The sequence below is a fragment of the Macaca fascicularis genome, chromosome 7 (assembly GCF_037993035.2).
Source record: "Macaca fascicularis isolate 582-1 chromosome 7, T2T-MFA8v1.1".
Lineage (NCBI taxonomy): Eukaryota > Metazoa > Chordata > Mammalia > Primates > Cercopithecidae > Macaca > Macaca fascicularis.
This window is the reverse complement of record NC_088381.1, coordinates 54,970,058-54,988,944: the sequence shown is the minus strand read 5'-3', so window position 1 is coordinate 54,988,944 and position 18,887 is coordinate 54,970,058. Positions and strand designations below refer to the sequence as shown.

At 51.3% G+C, this 18,887-nt stretch overlaps 1 protein-coding gene across 14 annotated transcripts in view; it reads left to right on the top strand.

The window, feature by feature from the left end:
- Positions 1–18,887, top strand: part of LINGO1 (leucine rich repeat and Ig domain containing 1) — a 204,366-nt gene that overhangs the window by 131,074 nt on the left and 54,405 nt on the right. For 8 of the 14 annotated variants that reach the window (XM_065548254.2, XM_065548251.2, XM_065548250.2 and 5 more), the window contains one exon: positions 10,256–10,341. The exons of the other annotated variants lie outside the window; for them this stretch is intronic. The gene's annotated coding sequence lies outside the window, so the exon portion shown is untranslated. The remainder of the gene's footprint in view (positions 1–10,255; positions 10,342–18,887) is intronic. 14 annotated transcript variants of the gene reach the window in all.

Sequence of the window (18,887 nt, the reverse complement as noted above, 5' to 3'; positions counted from 1 at the left end):
TTGAACCTTGATCCTGGTTCTACAATGAGCCCTGATCTCAGTTGCACACTGAGCCTTGATTCCAGCCTCACACTGAGCCCTGATCCTGAATCAACTGAACCTTCATTCGGGTCCTACACTAAGCCCTGACCCCAGCCACACACAGAGCCTTGATTCAAGCCTCACACTGAGCCCTGATCCTGAACAGACTGAACCTTGATCCTGGTCCTACACTGAGCCCTAGACCCCAGCCACACACTGAGCCTTGATCCTAGCCTCACACTAAGCCCTGATCCTGAACAGACTTAACCTTGATCCTGGTCCTACACCGAGCCCTGACCCTGGCCCCACACTGAGCTCAGCATTGTTGTGAATATGCCAATAGAGAAGCAGGTGCCAGGGTAGTAGGGGTAAATGGCCCTGTTTGTCCATTCCCACTGCCAAGTCTGCTCTCTCTGGACAAGACTCCTGTGCCAGGCCCTGCACTAGGCTCTGGAATTGCCTAGATGAATCAGCTATAACCCCTGCTCACAGGGCTAGTGGGCGCACAAGCAAACAGGTGATGAGAGCACCAAGTGATCAGAGCTGAGGTGGGGGAGGCCCGGGGGACTGGCAGGGACATGGCTCTGCATTCAGAGTGTTCCTCTGGCAACAGGTGGGAGATGGAGGTGCTGGAGGCAGGGACCAGTGAGGGGGCTGCGATGGGGTCCCCAAAGAGGCAAGGATGGTGCCCATGGGCAGTTTAGGGAGTCTAGGGTAAGTGTTCTCCCAGCATAACTGACTGTGACCCCCCAGACCACCTCAGCTCATGGTGAACCAAGGGACTTACCTGTGAGAGGGTTGATGGTGGGGGCACTGGGCTGATGATGGCACCTTGCAAGGGAGGCAGGTGTATACATTCCGTGGAAGAAGAAACAGAAGCACAGGCACTGCCTGATGCCCCTTGGCTTGAAATAGCAAGGCTGGGCATGCTCCCGAGTCTTGCCTGCCCCCAGGCCTACACGCTGGTATTGCTGGGGGTGAACTTGCAGTAGGAGCTGGGGGCTTCTTTATGACTTCTCCACTCTCGCCTCGGTGAACATAGCCTGGGCATCAGTGGGAGCAGGGGAGCCAGCCAGGGGAATCTGGGCCAGTCAGCCTGGCATCCAGGGCTGGGGCAGGGCTTCCAGCACAGTTCAGGTTCTCGGAGCAGGGGGAGTGGGGAGGGCCTCAGTTGGGTGGGGGACGGGACATCAGGCTGAGGCCTCCGACCACAGACTCAGGGCTTGGGACTAGCCCAGGAAGGAGGATCTTCTGCCTCCTTCACCCTCCCCTCCCCACTCTGGGTCCCACCCCTGTGGATTTCCAGGCACTCACACCCATTCTCCTCCTGCCATGCTCCAGCTGATTCCAAATAGCTGGGCTGGAGAAGCCATCCAGACAGCCGCCTACCACCCACCTGGGGAAGCCCAGGCCCCGGGAGGGTAGGGACCTGCTCAGGATCATGGGGCTCTGCCTCCTGCATTGAAGAGTCTGAAATCCCATTATCTTGAATTTACACTTTTACTTATTTATTTTTTAAAAATGAGGCTCACTGTGTTGTCACCTAGGCTGGAGAGCAGTGTTGCGATCATGGCTCACGGAAGCTTCAACCTCCTGGGCTCAAGTTATTCTCCCACTTCAGCCTCCCGAGTAACTGGGACTACAGGTGCACCACCATTCCTGGCTTTTTTTTTTTTTTTTTTTTTTTTTTAAGATAGGGTCTTACTATGTTGCCCAGGCTGGTCTCGAACTCCTGGCCTCAAGTGATCCTCCCACCTCAGCCTCCCAAACTGTCGGGATTACAGGTGTGAGCCACTGCACCCTGCCTAAAGTTATACTTTAAACAAGGATTCTATGTGTTTGAATACCTGGAGGCCTTCAAGGGCGTGCATGCACACAAGGTCACTGGTACACAGGCAGACCCCCCCCAGGGAGCACCATGCCCGAGACATGTCCACTGCCTCCCTGGGTTTCAGGTGCCATAAACCACTGTCTCAGTTAGTCCCCTCAGCAGTCTGTGAGGCTGGGTTATTCGTCCACAGGTGAGGGAGCCAAGGTCCTGGAAGTAGGCCACAGCCACACTGCTAACTGCAAAGGCAGAGCTGGCCTGACAAGCTCAGATCCTCAGATCTCAGGCAGGCTGCCTCCTCCGCAGATCACGCCTTCCTTGCTGGGCTGGAGGCACAGCTCCTCCTCCGTCTTTCTCCAAAGGCCTCTAACATGCCCACCCACCCCATCCCCTGCGGCCTCCCACCTTGCTCCAGCCACAACCAATGACTCTTACCCCCACTCCCCACAGCCACCCCCTCCAGGCCCTTGCTCAAGCTGCCTCTGGCCCCTGGAGCTTCCCTCCCCCTACTCTATCTGCCCACACCCTCCATCCTTCTAGGCTGGACCCAGGTGCCACTGCCTTCGTGGAGACCCTGTGCACACTCACCCAGAGTGTACACACTCGCTCAGATCCCCGAGCCCTCCCTGGGCACTGCCTTGAGCTTGTTGCCCAGCCCCTTCTAGGCTCCTGGCCTCCCTGCGTCTGACTTGGCAGCTGTGGAGGGCAGGGGAGTCTCTTTGCCCTAGCTTCCTGGGCCAGTTGACCCCTGGGCCTGGCACACAGTAGGTGCATGGGAGGTCACTGGGGTCCTTGCCTGGAGAGGGACTGCACCTCTACAAACCCATCCCTTTCCTTAGCAGTCCCGGGTCAGCTGGCTGTTTTGGGGCTGGTCCCCACCCCCAGCCCAGCTCCTCCGCAGGAGACCAGCCCTCAGGGTCCTAATTTAGTCCTGGCTGGCTGGGGACGGAGGCTGGCTTCTGACCCCAACAGACCCTGGTGCACCTTACACCGCGCCCAGGTTCTGCAGTGGTGGGGGAGTGGTTGCGGGGAAAGCAAATCCCAGCTTTGGGCTCACAGGCCAGTCTTGGGGCCTGGCAGGTACAGGGACCAGGGTTTTCCAGCCCTATGTGCTAAGCACTAGTAGAAGGCTGCATGGGACCCTCTGCCTAGGTCCACTTACCCCTTCTAATTACTGGCTGTGTGAGCTTGAGCAAGTCATGTAACCACTCTGTACCTCAGTTTCCCCATCTGTTAAATGAGATGATAATAAACCTATCTCAGAGGGTTGCTAAGAGGATTCAATGAGTCAGTACAATGCAAGGCACGTCGCACAGCCCTCAGTGAATGGTGTGCACTTCCTAAATGTTGACTATCACCACTGTTACATGTTATAGGAGCAATGGGCCCACGAAGGCGGAGTGTGGGGGAGTGTTTGGGGAGAGTTTCCAGAAGGGGTGACACCTGAGCAGTTACTTAAAAGGTGAGGCACAGAAGGCAGGAAAGGACATTCCAGGAAGAGGGACCCATCCAGGACAAAGGCCTAGAGGCAGCTTGGGGGACATGTAAGGGAGTTGGGAGCATCTGGATTTAAGGTAAGACTGGAAAAGGGGAGACCAGAGCTGGGGGTGCCCAGAGGCTGTGTCCTTAGGGTCCTAGGGTGTCACGCTAGGGAGTTTGAACTTTGTCCTGCAGCCTGTGAGGGGTTATGGGAGGAGGAATTTTTTCTTTTTTACCATAAAAGCAATATTTGCTCAAGCACAATTATAAAATGGAAACAATATAGAAGTGTGTCCTGTAAAATAGGAAAGTCCCCCTTTGCCTTTAAAGCCCACTCTGCCAATGTGCTACTGCTGTTGGCCTGGTATGTTTCAGAACATTTTCTGTGCTGTTGCAAACATATTTATTGTGTATTACTAAGAAAGGAAACGGAATCATATTATGCACATTACTCCACCAGTTCCATTTTTCACTTCCCAGTATATTGTGGGCATTAGTCAATGTCACGGCACCCAGATCTGCCGTGTTCTTTTTAATCGTTGCCTAATATTCCATTGTTTGTACAAAGCATAATTTATGTAACTAGTCCTGGGTTGATGGATATTTAGGTTGTCTTCCATTTTTCACTCTTGCAAATAATGCTTCGGGGAACATCCTTGTATATATCTTGCTGACACCCGTAGCCTTTCCGCAGGATAGATTTCTAGATGCAGAGTGGCCAGGGTGAAGGGTCTGCCTGCTCCGTTTTTAGAGCAACCTTGCTCTTCCCAAGGTTGGGCCAGCTGACGCTGCCCCCTTGGTATCCGAGAGTGACCATTTCCCCACACTGTCCTCCGCAATGAACATTCTCAATATTTCAGATGTCTGCCGATCTAGAAAACTATCTCACTATGGTCTCCACACTCACTCCGCTCCTCCCCAGTGAGGCTGAGTGTCTTTTTGTGCAGTTTCTGCCCATGGGTATTTCTTCCTCTGTGAATGGACTGTTCACATCATTTGCCCATTTTTCTTTTCTTTTTGCCTTTTTCTTATTGATATAAAAGAGCTTTTAGTGCATTAGGAATTTAAAAAACTTTTGTCTGTTTTGTGTGTTGGAAATATTTTCCCTAGTCTGCTGTTTGTCTTTTTTAACTTTGTCTGTGGTATCTTTGGCCATAGAGAAGCTTTAGATCTTTATTTAGTCAAATCTGTCAGGCTGCTACTCAGGGCTTCGGAGTTTCGCGTCTGGCCTGGCGAGGCTTGCTGGGCTGGTTTTAAGTGGAGCGGGGATGAGGTCATATTTGTGACTGGGAAAGGCCGTCCTGATTGCCACTGTGTGGATGGGGGTGACGGGGGGACTGCAGGCAGGAGGATAAGAAGCAGCTGAGACCCTTGTGTCCAGAAGGGGGTGGGAAGAATTGGGGAGAAGATGAGTTTGAGAAATACTCAGGAATTGGCTGACTGTGGTGATAGGATGCGAGGTGAGAGAGGGAAAGAGAGGACTCTGGAGTGATGCTTGGGTGTTTGGCTTGGGGGGCTACAGACCTGATGCCACCACCACCCTGAGTTGGGGACAGGACTAGGGAGGGAATTGCATGCAGGTGCACATGAGTGATCACCTTGGCAGGGCCACATGTACATAGGAGCACATACATGCACACATATGTACATGCTTGGAAATTCTGGAGATTGGTGCCTCTGTACTGTGGCTCCGTGGGCGTCTGGTTTTTGTGAAGTACCTATTCTCTACCAAGTACTGTACGAGACACTACACACACACACACAATTTAATCTCTACTGCCATATGAGTATGGCATTAGAGATAGGGAACCAGTCCCAGAAAGGGTAAGTAATTTGCTGAAGGTCACAGAGTTAGTAAGTGGCAGAAACAGGAATTTTTCTCCATCTTGGATCTAACCACCCACAGACAGAATTTCTGCCAATGGCATTGAGGAGGAGCTTCCATTCATTTCCAACCTCACCACTGTGGTTTTATCAGGGACTCTTAGGGATGAGTGCTGGAGCTGGACTGCCTGGGTTTGAAACGACCCCATTCCTTTCAAGATATTTCACCTTTCCATGCTTCAGCTTCCCCATCCTGGAAACCAGGATGGTCAAGGTACCCGCCTCGAGGGCATGTGTGGGAAGCAGATGAGTTAGCAGAAGGAAAGCGCTTAGCCCAGGGGGCTCACTGGGTGCAATTTATGGGGACCATGATGATTATGACAACCACAGTGGCAATGGTGTTCACCCCTCACCTGGGTGTCTGCCACTTTCCCTCCTCCACTCCCCTCCCCTCCACCCTCCCTCCGCCTGTCCCCTCTTTCCTGTGCCAGCTCTTCCTGCATTCCCATAGGCACTGCCTTCACCATTTGCCTCTGAACCTTTGTCCTCTGTTTTCAGCCCCCCACACCCTTGGCAGACAGTGAACTAAAGCCCAATCAATCAGCAAAAACCATTCAAGGGAAAACGATTCATGTTGCATTCAGGGACTCCTCCCTCAAAGCGATTCTAGCCAGGCATTTTCCAAGAGCCTGTGCATTCATCCCAACATTGCCTGGGCCTCTGTGAATCAGACCATAAAGTCGAAGCCTACAACCCCTTCCTCCCTGAGTGAGATGCTCAGTGGACTTTGGACCTGAGGGTCTGAGCTGACCCCAGCCCAGCCAACTCCACTCTAGCCAGGAGCCATCCTTGCATCCCTGATCAGTTCCTTATCTCAAGCCTATCTGAGCAAATGCTGTAGCCATGATGGTGGACTCAAGGTGTCCAAGCAGGGCGAAAACCTCAGCCTGCGCCCAATTAAACATGTCTCCTTTACAAAAACAAACAAACAAACAGACAGACAAACAAAAAAGCACAAACAAATAAACAAAAAACACCACACACACACAGAAATGACCAAATGTACGATTTTGAATTTCTCATCATCAAAATTAACTCCCAAGTAGATAGATGCTCAAGGCAAAGAATGGAGCAGAGACTGCTGGTTTCCTGGTGTGACTTTGTTTTCAGTTGCACTGGATCAGTCACACCTGTTGATCTTGTAGGTGGATTCCACTGCCACCAAGGCTTACTTATTGGGGAAAGAGAGAAGTCGCAGGGGCATTTATCAACAGGAAGGGCTTTCCCTTGGGTTGCCTGCTAGTGCCCCTGTTATCTTAAGGGGTAGCCTCTTCTCCTTGTTTCTCGTGTTGTCCCACAGGAGCACATAACATTTAAGGTGATAATTGCCAAAGTAAAACACCAGTAAGTTCAAAATATAAACCTGCAATTAAGCTTACAGCTCCAAGGCCCTGTGGCCTTGTGGAGTTTTCCTTATCTCCCTGAGTTGTGGACAAATGACTTGGGGGCCCCAGAACCTTTCTGGGAGCTGGTCCTAGACCCAAGTCAAGGATAGAGCTCTGAAGATGCCCCAGCCTTTGCCCTAAAGTCAAGTTCAGGCCCTCGAATGTAGGCATAGGCCCCAACTCTCATGGAGATGCCACCACCTGCCTCAGCTCACGCCTCCCTTCTCCATGTGGGGAAAGTCCTTCTGGTGGAGCCCATTGCAGGGCCTGGAAGGTCTCCCTTTTCCTTGTGGATACGGAACTCTTGAACTTGGGAACTGAGATTATTCTACCCCCGCTGAAATTTTAGTTACTTAGAGTCTCCCAAATGGGGCTTAGTTCTCTCATTCATAAGTCATCCAAACATGTTCTAACAACAAATGCAGCAAGGTGACCTGCCCCCAAAGGGGCACTGGGGATGTTGTAGGATAGGCAAGGTTGTGCCGCACTAACCGGTACTGTCTGAACTCTCAGCGATTTAATGCAACAAAGGCTCTCTTCCTTCCTCCGTTTACCACATGAACTCACATTCCATGCCCGGTGTGGGATGTGGGCAGGGTGGTGGAGCTCTGGTCCACACAACAATTCAGGGACCTAGGCTGCCAGGAGCTCCATCATCTTGTAGCCCCTTCCAGAACATGTGACTTCCAGTCGCCATGGCAGAGAAGAGACAATGATGAGGTCTCGCATGGGCTCTGAAATGCTTTGGCTCAGCAATGACACGCATCGCTTTTGTTCACAGCCCGTTGGGCAGAACTTCTCATATGGCACAACTCTAAAGGGGCTGAGGAAATGCCAAGGAAATGTGCTGACATTCAGTGAGCAATAAAATTCTCTGGTACAAAGGCTGTTATGGGACCATTTTCAGAGCCAGGTTTCAGAAGAGCCAAGGCCGTGACTCCTCTTTATTCTCTCCACCTGGGGCATATCGAGTGGTTGCTATGGGCTGTGTAATATCCTGATCACATCTATACTGTCCGGAAGGTGAGGAAGAGGATGGATTCTAGTGGGAAGCTAATCAGGGAGCTTCCAGATAGAGTGTACAAGGACAATGGATCCCTCCATGGATGTTGCATGTAGGGTTTGGCCAAGGACCTAGTCAGGTGTTCTGACTCCAGGACACCTGGGATCAAGGACTGGCTCTCCCCTTATTAACTGTGTGACCTTGAGCTAGTTGCCTCTCTCTACCTTAGTTTTCTCTTCTGTAAAATGGGAATATTGATAGCATCTCTGTCTTTTGGGGCAGTTGTGAGGACTAAGTGAGTTACTATGAGTAAAGCACTCAGAATGGTGCTAGGCAAATGCTAAGGGCTCTATAAATGTTAGCTATCACCACCTCCACAACAGTCATCACCACCATCATTGTCATTATCATTATCCAGTACCAGATGCTATTCTAGGTATTGGGGGAATGAACACCAAGGTCTCTGCTTTCACATGTAATGGAAGAGATGGAAAGTAAACAGGTAAATAATTTAAATAATTAAGATGTTTATCTCCAATAGTGATGGCGCTAAAAAAGCAAATCAGGCACATGAAAAGATAGATGCTCATCATTATTAGTCATTAAGGAAATGCAGATTAAAACCACAATGCAGGCCGGGCGTGGTGGCTCACACCTGTAATCCCATCTCTTTGGGAGGCCGAGGCGGGTGGATCACCTGAGGTGAGGAGTTCAAGACCAGCCTGGCCAACATGGTGAAACCCCATCTCTACTAAAAATACAAAAATTAGCTGGGTGTGGTGGTGTGCGCCTGTAATCTCAGCTACTCAGGAAGCTGAGGCAGGAGAATCACTTCCCCACCAGGGAAGTGGAAGTTGCAGTGAGCCAAGATCGCGCCACTGTACTCCAGCCTAGGCGACAGAGCGAGACTCCATCTCAAAGAAAAACGAAACAAACAAACAAACAAAAAAAAAACCCGAAAAACCCCACAATGCAATACCACTACATATCATTACATTGACTTTGAAAATGGCTAATACCAAGTGTTGGCAAGGGTACAAAGCCACTGGAACTCTCCTAGGTTGCTAGTGGGAATGCAAAATGGTATAGCCAACTTGGAAAACAGTTTGGCAGTTTCTTATAAAGTTAAAAATAGGCTTACCACACAACTCAGCAATCCTACTTTAGGTGCTTAACCAAGAGGAATAAAAACTTACATTCACACAAAAACCTGTATGTGAATACTTATAGTGGCTTTATTCATAGTCTCCAAAAACTGGAAACGTCACAAATGCCCTTCAGCTGCTGAATGGATAAACAATGGAGTACTACACAGCAACAAAAAAGAAAGACGTTTGGTTTCAAGAGGCAACACAGATATTAATCAATCTGAAATGCATTATGCTGGATGAACGAAACCAGACTCAGAGGGCTATGTTTAGATGACTCCATTTGTATGACACTCTGGAAAACGCGAAACGACGGGAACAGAAAACAGAGCAGTGGATGCCAGGGGTAGGGGCTGGGAGGAGTTGACTACAAAGAGACAGCGTGCAGGGATTTGGGGGTGACAGGATTGTTCTGTACCTTGATGACTATAGTGGTTACACAGCTGCACGCAGTTGTCAAAACTCATAGACTGTGCACTAGAGAGGGTCAGTTTTACTGTAGGATAATTATACCTCAATAAACCTGATGGAAAAAGTTTGCTGTGGGACTGTTGAAACAAGGAAAACCAAATGACAAGTCAATCTGTCAGGGCAGTGCGACACAGTGAGGACGGCTTCCTCCAGGGTGACCTATGGAAGACTTTGGAGACTGTGAAAAGGAGGTGGTCACAGAGAGCTTTCTGAGGAGGTGGCAGGTTGCCGTGTGGCCTGGAGGGGAGGTGAGGGTGGCCTACAGATCAGGGCTGGGTTGGGCAGTGCCCTGTGGGCCAGGTTAGGGGGCTTCACCCTCCTCTGGGCATAGTGGGTGGCACTGAGGGCATAGGCAGAGGGTGATTGAAGCACAGGTGTGGGCAGGATGGTCCAGGAGGTGGGAGGAAGGGAGATAGCATCTATGGCCATGTCTAGGATGAGTGATGGGGGTGCAGTGAAGAATGAGGAAGGGTGGATCGGGGAGTCACAGAGAGAGTGTTCCTAAGGGAGGTCAGCTGCCAGAGACCACAGGCTGAGGTGGGAGAGCTGGGGGGCTGATGGGGTCCTTGGGGACCTTGCTGAGGATATTGAGGGGTGCTGGGGCTGAGGACATGTAAGTGAAGCTTCCAGGAGGCAGAGGACAGATTTGTTGGTAGCAGTGGGAGTCTTAGAGAGAATGGGGTGGGGTTGTCTGTCTGCGTATCTGTGCACGTGAACAAAACTTGCAGAGTTGGGACTGACCTTTGGAGGATATGGAGAGACAGTGAGAAGGTTAGAGGCTTAGACGGGGCCTTGAATGCCAGGCCAGGGAGTTCATGCTCCTGAGGGTGTGATCGGTTAAGGGCTGGCCACTCCAGGGTGCTGGGGAGTGGGTAGGGATGGCACTGAGGAGCATGTGCTGTGCTGGGAGGCAGCACCTGAGCCCCACTGGGCTGGGCAATGGGGATCCACCGTGGGGAGCTGTGCTGAGGTGGGCCTCAACCGGGGTAGCAGGAAGCCCCATCTTTGCCCCACTAACCTTGCTCTTCCCCCACAGTGCATGCTGGGACCGCGACGGACAGGCTGCTGCACCCCAGGCCCCCAGAGGCCAGTCTGTTTGCCTCCCGACGCCATCTGACCCAGGTAGGGGAGAGCGAGGCAGGCTCACCCTGCCTCATGCTTCCGTGCTGGGTGGGAGGCTCTGGGGGTGAGGACCAGGTCCCCCGACTCAGGCTGGCCTTTAGCGAATGAGCCAGGGGCCTTGGTGGGGGACACAGTGTGAGAGTTGAAGGCCCCAGCAGCAGAGGGGCCTCCTATGGAGGAGTTCCTGACATCTGAGAAGGAAGGCCACCCCTCAGCCATTCTTCGTCACCAGGCTGTGTCCCCGAGATGCTGAGAGGCACTGGGACACGCCATCCCTGCAACCCCAGCATTGTGTCCCGTGCTCACTGCGTTTGCTCAGGCTGTTTTGCGCCACACACCCGCCGAGTGCCTTGGCTCAGAAGGTTTTGCTATTCAGCTCCCTTTGCTGTCACCTGGCTTTTCACTGCCGCTGCAGTGCCTGATGGTGCTAACTCTGGAAGTTCCCAACTCTCTGTGGGACATCCCTCAGCACCCGGAATGAGCCTGTCTCAACTTTCAGTTCCCCTCTGTGGTGGGCCTGAGAGAGGTCATTTCTCCACCACTCCTGGACATCCCAGGTGAAGGCTTTCTGCCTGGTGCCATATCCCCCCAAGGGATGGGATGGGGTAGCAGGTAGGGTTGCCAGAAAAAAATACTGATGTCCAGTTAAATTTGGACTTCAGATAGACAACAAATAATTTTTCAGTGTAAATATATCTCAAATATTACATGGCACATACAATTTTATTTGCCAAATCTGGCAACCCAAGTTGGGGGGCTGAACCCCCAGTCTCCCTCCTCCTCTGGCCAGACCTCCTTGCTGGGCTCACCCTGGCCTCCTCAGATCAGCTGCCTCCAGTGGCTGTTGCAGGTGTCCTGGAGCCAGGGGCAACCAGCCTGCCCAGGCCACAATCAAGGGGCATTTCCTGCTCCCCCAGCTGCCGCAGGCTGTCCCTAGGACAGAGACCTGGCGGCTCTCACTGGGGCTGGGGCAGCCGTCCTGATCTTTGGGCATGCTGCAGGGTTCCTCGTCTTCCCCCATCTGGCTCTCTGATGGCAGAGTCCAGGCTGAGGAGGTCATGGGACAGGGCGGGTTGGGCCTTTGTGCCTGCGAACAGAGCTGAGAGACAGGCATGGAGCTGTGAAAGGAACCAGGAATAGAAAATTGCTTCATGAGCTTGGAACCCAGAGCACTTTGGGGAGCCAGAGTGGGGGTGGGGGTAACAGGGATGAGGCAGTGACAAGTTATGGAGGGCTTGGAATGGCTTACTTCTGCACCCTTTAATATTGGGGAGTCACAGAAGGTATTTTCTCCCGAGCAGAATCATTTTTCTGATTATTAAGGTAATATGTTCTCTATATGTTATCTATCTATCTATTCATCCGTCTATCTATCCATCTATCTCTTGGTATTTAAAGCATGCAGTTCAAGCCCCTTCTGTAGTCTTTTCCTGCCAAGAGCTAACACTGATAACTCGTTTGATGTGTCCCCTTCCAGACTTTTTTCTATGTACTTATCAACATATTTTAAAAGGAAAAACTTGGGCTCATATTAGTTATACTGTTCCAGCACTTGATTTTTTACCTAACAATGTCATGTGGATCATCCCAGGTCCTTCCATAGAGTTCTTTCCCATCCTTTTACATCCCTTGTATGATGGTCTGCAAATTATTCATCGGTTATTAATCCTGTTGGCAGCCGTTTAGGTTGTTTCTGGCATTCGGTTATTTATAAACCTCACTCAGGGAACCTCTGGGTTTGCACATGTGTGTGTGCTTGTGCTGTAGTTCTTTTGGGAATGTTTCTGGAAGTGGACTTCCTGAGTCAGAGGGCACCCACATTTCCACCTTTGATTTGTTCTGGAAAGCCAGATCAACCTGCAGAAGGTTGAACCAATTTATGCTCCTACAAACTGTGTGCAAAATGCCCCATTCCCTCACCCTTGCCAATCACAGGAATTATTAATCACTTAATCCCTGCCAATTTGACAGATAAAAATGATTTTACTTTATGTTTCTTAGACTGCTAATGAGGTTGAGCATATTTGCATATGCTTGTTGGCCATTTCTGTTTCTTCACTTGTAAATTGCTTGTTCATGTCAAGTCCTCTGCTCCTGTATCCATTCATTCAGGAAGTATTTACTGAGCACTTACTATGTGTCAGACACTGTTTTGGTTAGGGACCAAACAGTGAACAAAACTGATGAAATATACCTGCTCCAAGGAATGTAAGCTGTGATGGAGGAGAGACAGACAAGGAAAAAATACAGCATGCATATGGGAGTGTTAAGTTCTGAGGAGAAAAATAATCAAGCAGAGGAGGGGGATGGGAAGTGTTGGGCAACTTGGACATGGTCATCAGGGAAGGTGTCTTCGAGAGGTGGCATTTAAGTAAAGACCTGCAAAAAGCGAGAGACTGAGTTGGGTGGATGTTTCGGGGGAATCGCCTTCCAGAGGGAACAGCAGGTCTGAGGACCCTGAGTCAGGAGCAGACCTGGCTTGTGTGGACATGGCAAGAAGGCTGGTGTGGCCGGAACAGGGTGAGTGAGGGAGAGAGTGGGCCATGCAGCTGAACAGGGACCACGCGCTCATCACTCAGGACCTGCAGGCCGCCTGGAGGACTTGACTGTTACCCAGAATGAAGTGGGGAAAGCCATGGAAGGTTCTGCATAGTGACATGGCATGATTGGAATTACATTTTAACCAGATCCCTCTGGCAGCTGTGAAGCAGGGAGATCTGACAGGAGGCTGTTTGTTGCAGTGATCCAGGGAGGAGGCGATGGAAGCCTGAACCAGGGAGTCTTGGTGGAGGTGGGCAGAAGGGGATGGATTCCACATGCGTGCTCAAGGTAGAGCCAATAGGATTTGCTGACAGATTGGATGAGGTGGTGTGTGAGAGAGAGAGAAGGGAGCCAACCATGACTCCAGGGGTTTTGGCCCAAGCATTTGGAGTGTGGGGTTGCCATTGATGGAGATGGGGAGATCAGGGAGGAGTGTGTTGGTGTAGGGGAGAGGAGTGGCTCAGTGGTGGACAAGAGTGCTGAACAACTGTGAGTCATTTGGAAAAAATGGTTACATAATGTGTGGGACCCAGAGCAAAGTGAAAATGGGTGACTTTATGTTAAAAAAAAATTAAGAATTTCAAAGTGGGAGGTGACAATAGAGCATTAAACCAAGCCTGGGGCCCTTCTGAGTGCAGAGCCCAGGTCACACACCTATGAGCCACCCCTGGCAGTGGACTCATAAATTGTGAGATGCCTGTAGACAGCCTGGCAGAACCCATGGGCTTGACAGGTGGATGTGTGTGGCTGGAGTCCAGGGGACAGGTCTGGGCTGGAGATAAAAATTTGGGGCCATCAGCATAAAGATAGTATTTAAAGCCATGATGTTGAATGAGAGCATCGAAGGAGAGTAGGTAGAAAAGACCAATGTCCCAGCCCCAAGACCTCCATCAGTTAGAGGGTGGGGAGCTGAGGGGGAACCGAAAAGGTGACTGAGAAGGAGCAACCAGTGAGATGGAAAAGAACCAGGCATGTATGTCCTGGACGCCAAGGGCAAGACACATTTCAAGCACCTGTCAAATGGGGCCGAGGATGCAGACTGAGAACTGGTCACTGCCTCGGCAACAGGGAGGTCACAGATGACCGTGGTTTCAGCGATTGGGGGCGGCAAAATGCATCTTATTGATTTGCAAGAGCAAGTGGATTTAGAAGAGGTTAAGGAAATTAACTCTTTATTTGGCATATGTGCAAATCATTATTCACAAGTTTTTTTTTTTTTTCATTTAAGTTTATGAGATTTATTTAACCCCTTTAAAGTTTTAGATTGTCCTGTGTTCAAGTCTATCACTCCTTTCCTTTAGAGTTCCTGGCCTTACCCACTGCAGAATTTTAAAAATATTGGCCTATACTGTTTTCTGGTTGTTTATGATATTCACAAATATTTAAATCTCTACTTCATCTGAAATGTGTTTCTGTGTGTGGTTTGAGGTAGGGATCTAAGTGGTTTTTTCCCAAATGACTCGCAGTTGTTTCAGCACTGTTTATTGGGTCAGCATCCTTTCCCTGCTGCTCTGAAGCTCCATTCCTGTCATCTGCTGAAATGTCCCAAAAGTCTCATGTCTGTCCAGGCCTCGCTGTTTGATTGCATTGATCTTTGCCTGGGGAGAGATTTAGGAAGTTGAGAAAATAGACCTGGTGATTGATCGGAGTTGGTGTGAGGAGGCGGGAGGAGTGGAAGTTGACACAGTTACCTTCAGTGTGGGAAGAGGCAAAGGGAAGTCAGGGACAACAGGAGCTCTCAGGACTCCTATGTGCTGGGCACATGGGGCCTGACTTGTCAGCCTGCACTGCAATTCTTCAAGGTTGGCGCTTTATCTCACCATTTGCAGATGAGAAAACTGAGGTTCCAAGAGGTTTCATCTCGTGTCCAGGGTCATCGCCTCACAGGTGTGGGGCTGACACTGAAAGGCGGAGCTCTGGGTTCCCATGCCTGCCTTCTGTCCTCAGTGAAGCGAGAGGTGAGGAGGGCGTTCTGGAGGCTGGAAGGTCTCCAGGTGCAGAGTGCCCCCCAACACCCCACTCTGCATCCCTGCCTGCCATTTGGCTGGCTCTTGAAGGTTTTCCTATTCCAAAAGCAACCTGTTAAGACCAAAATACTCCTGGCAGAGAATCACATGTTAAGTTTACAGCTAACATCTTAATTATCAGTTAACTCCTCTGCAGGGATTAGCTGACAGCCAGCTGAGGACACTGAGTGGGGGCTGGTGTGATGTGTATCTGGGTTGGGAAAGGCCAGGAGGGGAGGGGTGAAAGGGGAGGGGTGGGTACCCAGCAATTCACAGCTTCACCCGTGCCTGAAAGGGAGGCGGCACTGAGTCCATGTGTAGGGGAGGTGGGGAGAGCTGGGGAACGAGCACTGCAGGGGTGGGGGGTAGGGAGAGGAGTGGCAGCTTCTCTGAGGAAACTTGGGGCTGGGGTTCAGAGAGGGAGCTGGCTTCTATTAGACACCTGCTGTGTTCCTATACCCATGTGCTTGGCCTCAGGAGGAGGAGGAGGAGGAGGAGGCAGAGGCTTATCATGTGTTTGGTCTTAGGAAGGTCAGGAAATCAGCCACCCATGAGCCACCTCAGGCCCAGCTGCCAGCAGTCACTCAGAGCCAGGACCTGTCTCTGACACCCACATACCAGATCTGTCACCCAGCCCTGTGGTGTAGGAGGAGAGAGTGAGCCATCTGGGGCCTCCTCCAGTTCCCTGGGGGCCAGTCCACCCTGCCAGGGTCAAGGCTGAGTCTGTAATCACAGTCAGGAGGATCTGACCCTGGAGGTCTCACCCAGGAGGGTGGCTGAGCTCCTTAGGCTGAACTGGGACACAGCAGGAGGCCCAGGTAGGTACTAGGCGGGGACCGCCTTCCTGCCCACTGCTGCTCCCCACCTCACCGCTGCATGGAGGCAGGGGGAATAGGAAGGAGAAGGGACCACTGGTCTAAAGCTGGAGCCTCTCTCCCAAAGGGGCTTCCTCCCCGCCTAGCTTCACTCTGCCCCAGGGCACTGATCTGTGACTTCAGGTGTCATCAAGTGTCTGAAGGTAACCTTGGCTTAGCCTTCCTGGGACCCTGGGGCTAACAGCAGCCCCTGCTTCCTCTCCATCTCTTTTCCCATGTCTTTTCTTCTCCTCCTTCCTCCCTTCTCACCCCATCTCCTCCCTATCCCTCTCCTTCTCTCTCCCTCTACCTTCTCCCTTTTCTTCCCTCTTCCCTGCCTTCCCCTGCCAGCCAACCCTGGCCTTGCACCTAGCTGCTGGCAGTCAGACGCTGAAATATCAGACTTGCTTCTAGCTCAAAGCTGGCCCAGGTCCTGAGTAGCCCTGCAGTCAGGCACATGTCCGGCTGTTCCCTTGTTTTCACCTGCACACTCTCCCAGAGATGCTACAAGGGCTCAGCTGGGGAGAGGCCCTGCAGGAGGGGCAGGTGGTGATGAAGTAAGGCTTCTGGGAGGGGAAGAACTGTGTCTGGTGCCTGGGAAGCCTGAGAGAGTCTTCCAGGAAGGGGGCCCTGTGTGAGCAAAGGCTGGAGGGATGATAGACAGGGCCTGGGCTGGAGGCTCTAGGGGTGGTGCTTGTCCATCAAAGGAGATTGAGGCCAGATCCAGCAGGTGGACTTGATTCTGAGGCCCCAGGGATCTGGGGGCCTTAAGGCAGGAAACAGCCACAGAGCTGCCTGCATTCTTGTGCCCATCTTCCCTGCCCAGCAGCAGCTGGCCCCTGGCCACTCTGGGTCCTGCTGCACCAAGTCTGGAGGCCTGGCTTCTCTGCCCAGTTCTGCCTCCAGCTTGTCAAGTGACCTTAGGGCAAATGACCCTGAGCCTGGGCCTCAGTGGCCTCACCTGAGACTGGGACCATAGCTCTGGACCAGAGGTTTTACAGAGTATGAAGTGTGCCCTGGGTTAACATGTTGCTGTGGTCACCATTGTGACTCAAGTGCCTGCCCTGAGATGCCAGGTCTAGGGACCACGGCTGTGCCTCTGGTAGGGCTCCACCCTCCCAGAGCTTCCACTCTTGTGACAGAGACAAATGTGTAAAATAGAGGTTGAAAATTAGAGACTGCAGACAGACATGTGGCTTGTGGATGTGTTGTTCCATTTTAAACAATTGGGTTTTAAAAAATTGAAATATAATCCACATGCCATAAAAGTCACTATTTTAAAGCATACAGTTCAGTGATTTTTAGCATATTCCCAATTGTGCAACCCTTACCACTATCTAATTCCAGAGTATTTTCATCACCCCAAAAGGGTACATAAACCCTGTGCCCTTTAGCAGTTACCCGCCATTCTCCCCTCCTCCCTGTCCCTGGCAACCACGAATCCACTTTTGTCTCTTTGGATTTGCATATTCTAGACATTTCATAGAAATGGAATCATACAATATGTGGGCTTTTCTGCCTGGCTTCCATTGCTTAGCACACAGTTTTTAAAGCTCATCCGTGTCCTAGTGTGTGTGTATCAGTACTTCATTCTTTTTTTTTTTTTTGGCTGAATGATATTCCATTGTATGGCTATAACACATTTTGTTTATATATGCATTCATGGACATTTGGGTCGTTTTGACTTTTTGGCTATTATGAACAATGCTGCTATGAACATTTGTGTACAAGTGTTTTCAATTTTCCTGGGTCGACTTCTAGGTGCAAAGTTGCTGGGCCATAAGGCAATGTGGTTTGAAAGGCATTAGACAGGGGCGTGCTCTCCAGTTTGTGAGCTCTGCCCACTCCCTGGGCATTATCTTTGCCCCTTCACTCACTTTCATTCCCTCCCTGGCCTCCGTAGGCATCTATGTTTTCAGCCCTTGATTACTGAACAGTGATGGAGAGGAACATAGTGGGCTATGGGAGCCAGAGAAGGCTCCTGACCCTGGGAGCAGTCCAGAGGGCTTCCTGGAGGAGATATAATCTGAGCTAAGCTTAGCATGTGTGGACATTTTCTAGGACAAAAGGAGTGAGGGAGAGTGTTCCAGGGTCTCCAGGGCCCAGCCAGGATGTCCTCTCTCCCTTCCTCTGGCGTGTACCTCTCTCGGTCTTCCCTGCCATTCACTCAGAGGACTACAAACACCTCGATGGGCTGGAGAGGTGAAGGGGGAAGATGAGGGAGTGAGATGAGCTGTGGCTCTGTGCTCCTGCTAAAGAGCTGGGGGAGAGGCTGTGGGGGGCAAAGGGAGGGGGGACTCAGCTAGGGGCTGGCAGAGTCTGAGGATCTGGAGCAGAGGCAACCCTAAGCCAGGACACTCCATGTCCTAAAGTGGCATCCAGTTGTCCTCGCTCTGGCCCGTGGTGGGAGCGGGTGAGAGACAGGATGGCCCTTGCCAGGCCTGCAGCAGAGGCAGAGGCAGAGGCCCAGTGGTGGCCCAGGCCAGAAGCTGTGCACACATCCTCCCAGGTTTCTGCTCTGCTACCTAACGGGTAATTATACCCTGACATGCACAGCGGCGAAGAAGGGATTTTCTGTGAAGCGAAATCTCCTGTGAAATATTCAGGCCACGCTGGGCTTTGCTTCCCAGCATCTAGTTGCTGCTGCTTGGCTTGTCCATGGCTTGAGAGGCCACATGTGTCTGAAGACCACATGGGATTTTTTATTTCCTTCTCAACAGGGAGAGGTTCCCAAGAACCCAGTTTGGGGCCTAAGATGCTGTCTGTGTGTGTGTGTGTGTGTGTGTGTGTGTGTGTGTGTGTGTGTGTGTGTGTGTCTTCGCCCGTGAGCTCCCCAGGACAGCTCCCCTGTGTGTGTATATGTGTGTTGAATACCATACAATGTATGTGTTTCCACGTGTGTCTCTGGGGCTGTGCTTCTGTGTGTGCGTGCTTGCCTATTTCTAGTCTGTGCACACTCTCATGAACTTGCCACGTGGATGTATTCCTGCGCATGCGTCGTGACCCTGGCATGTAAAGTGCATTTCTCTGACAGTCCAGGTTGTCTCTAAAGGGGCTTCTCAACTGGGCCCCTGTTTCTCTGAATAGGGGTGTGCATGCCTGGGAGATTCTCTCAGCGGATGAAGGGCTGCCCAGCGTGACAGTT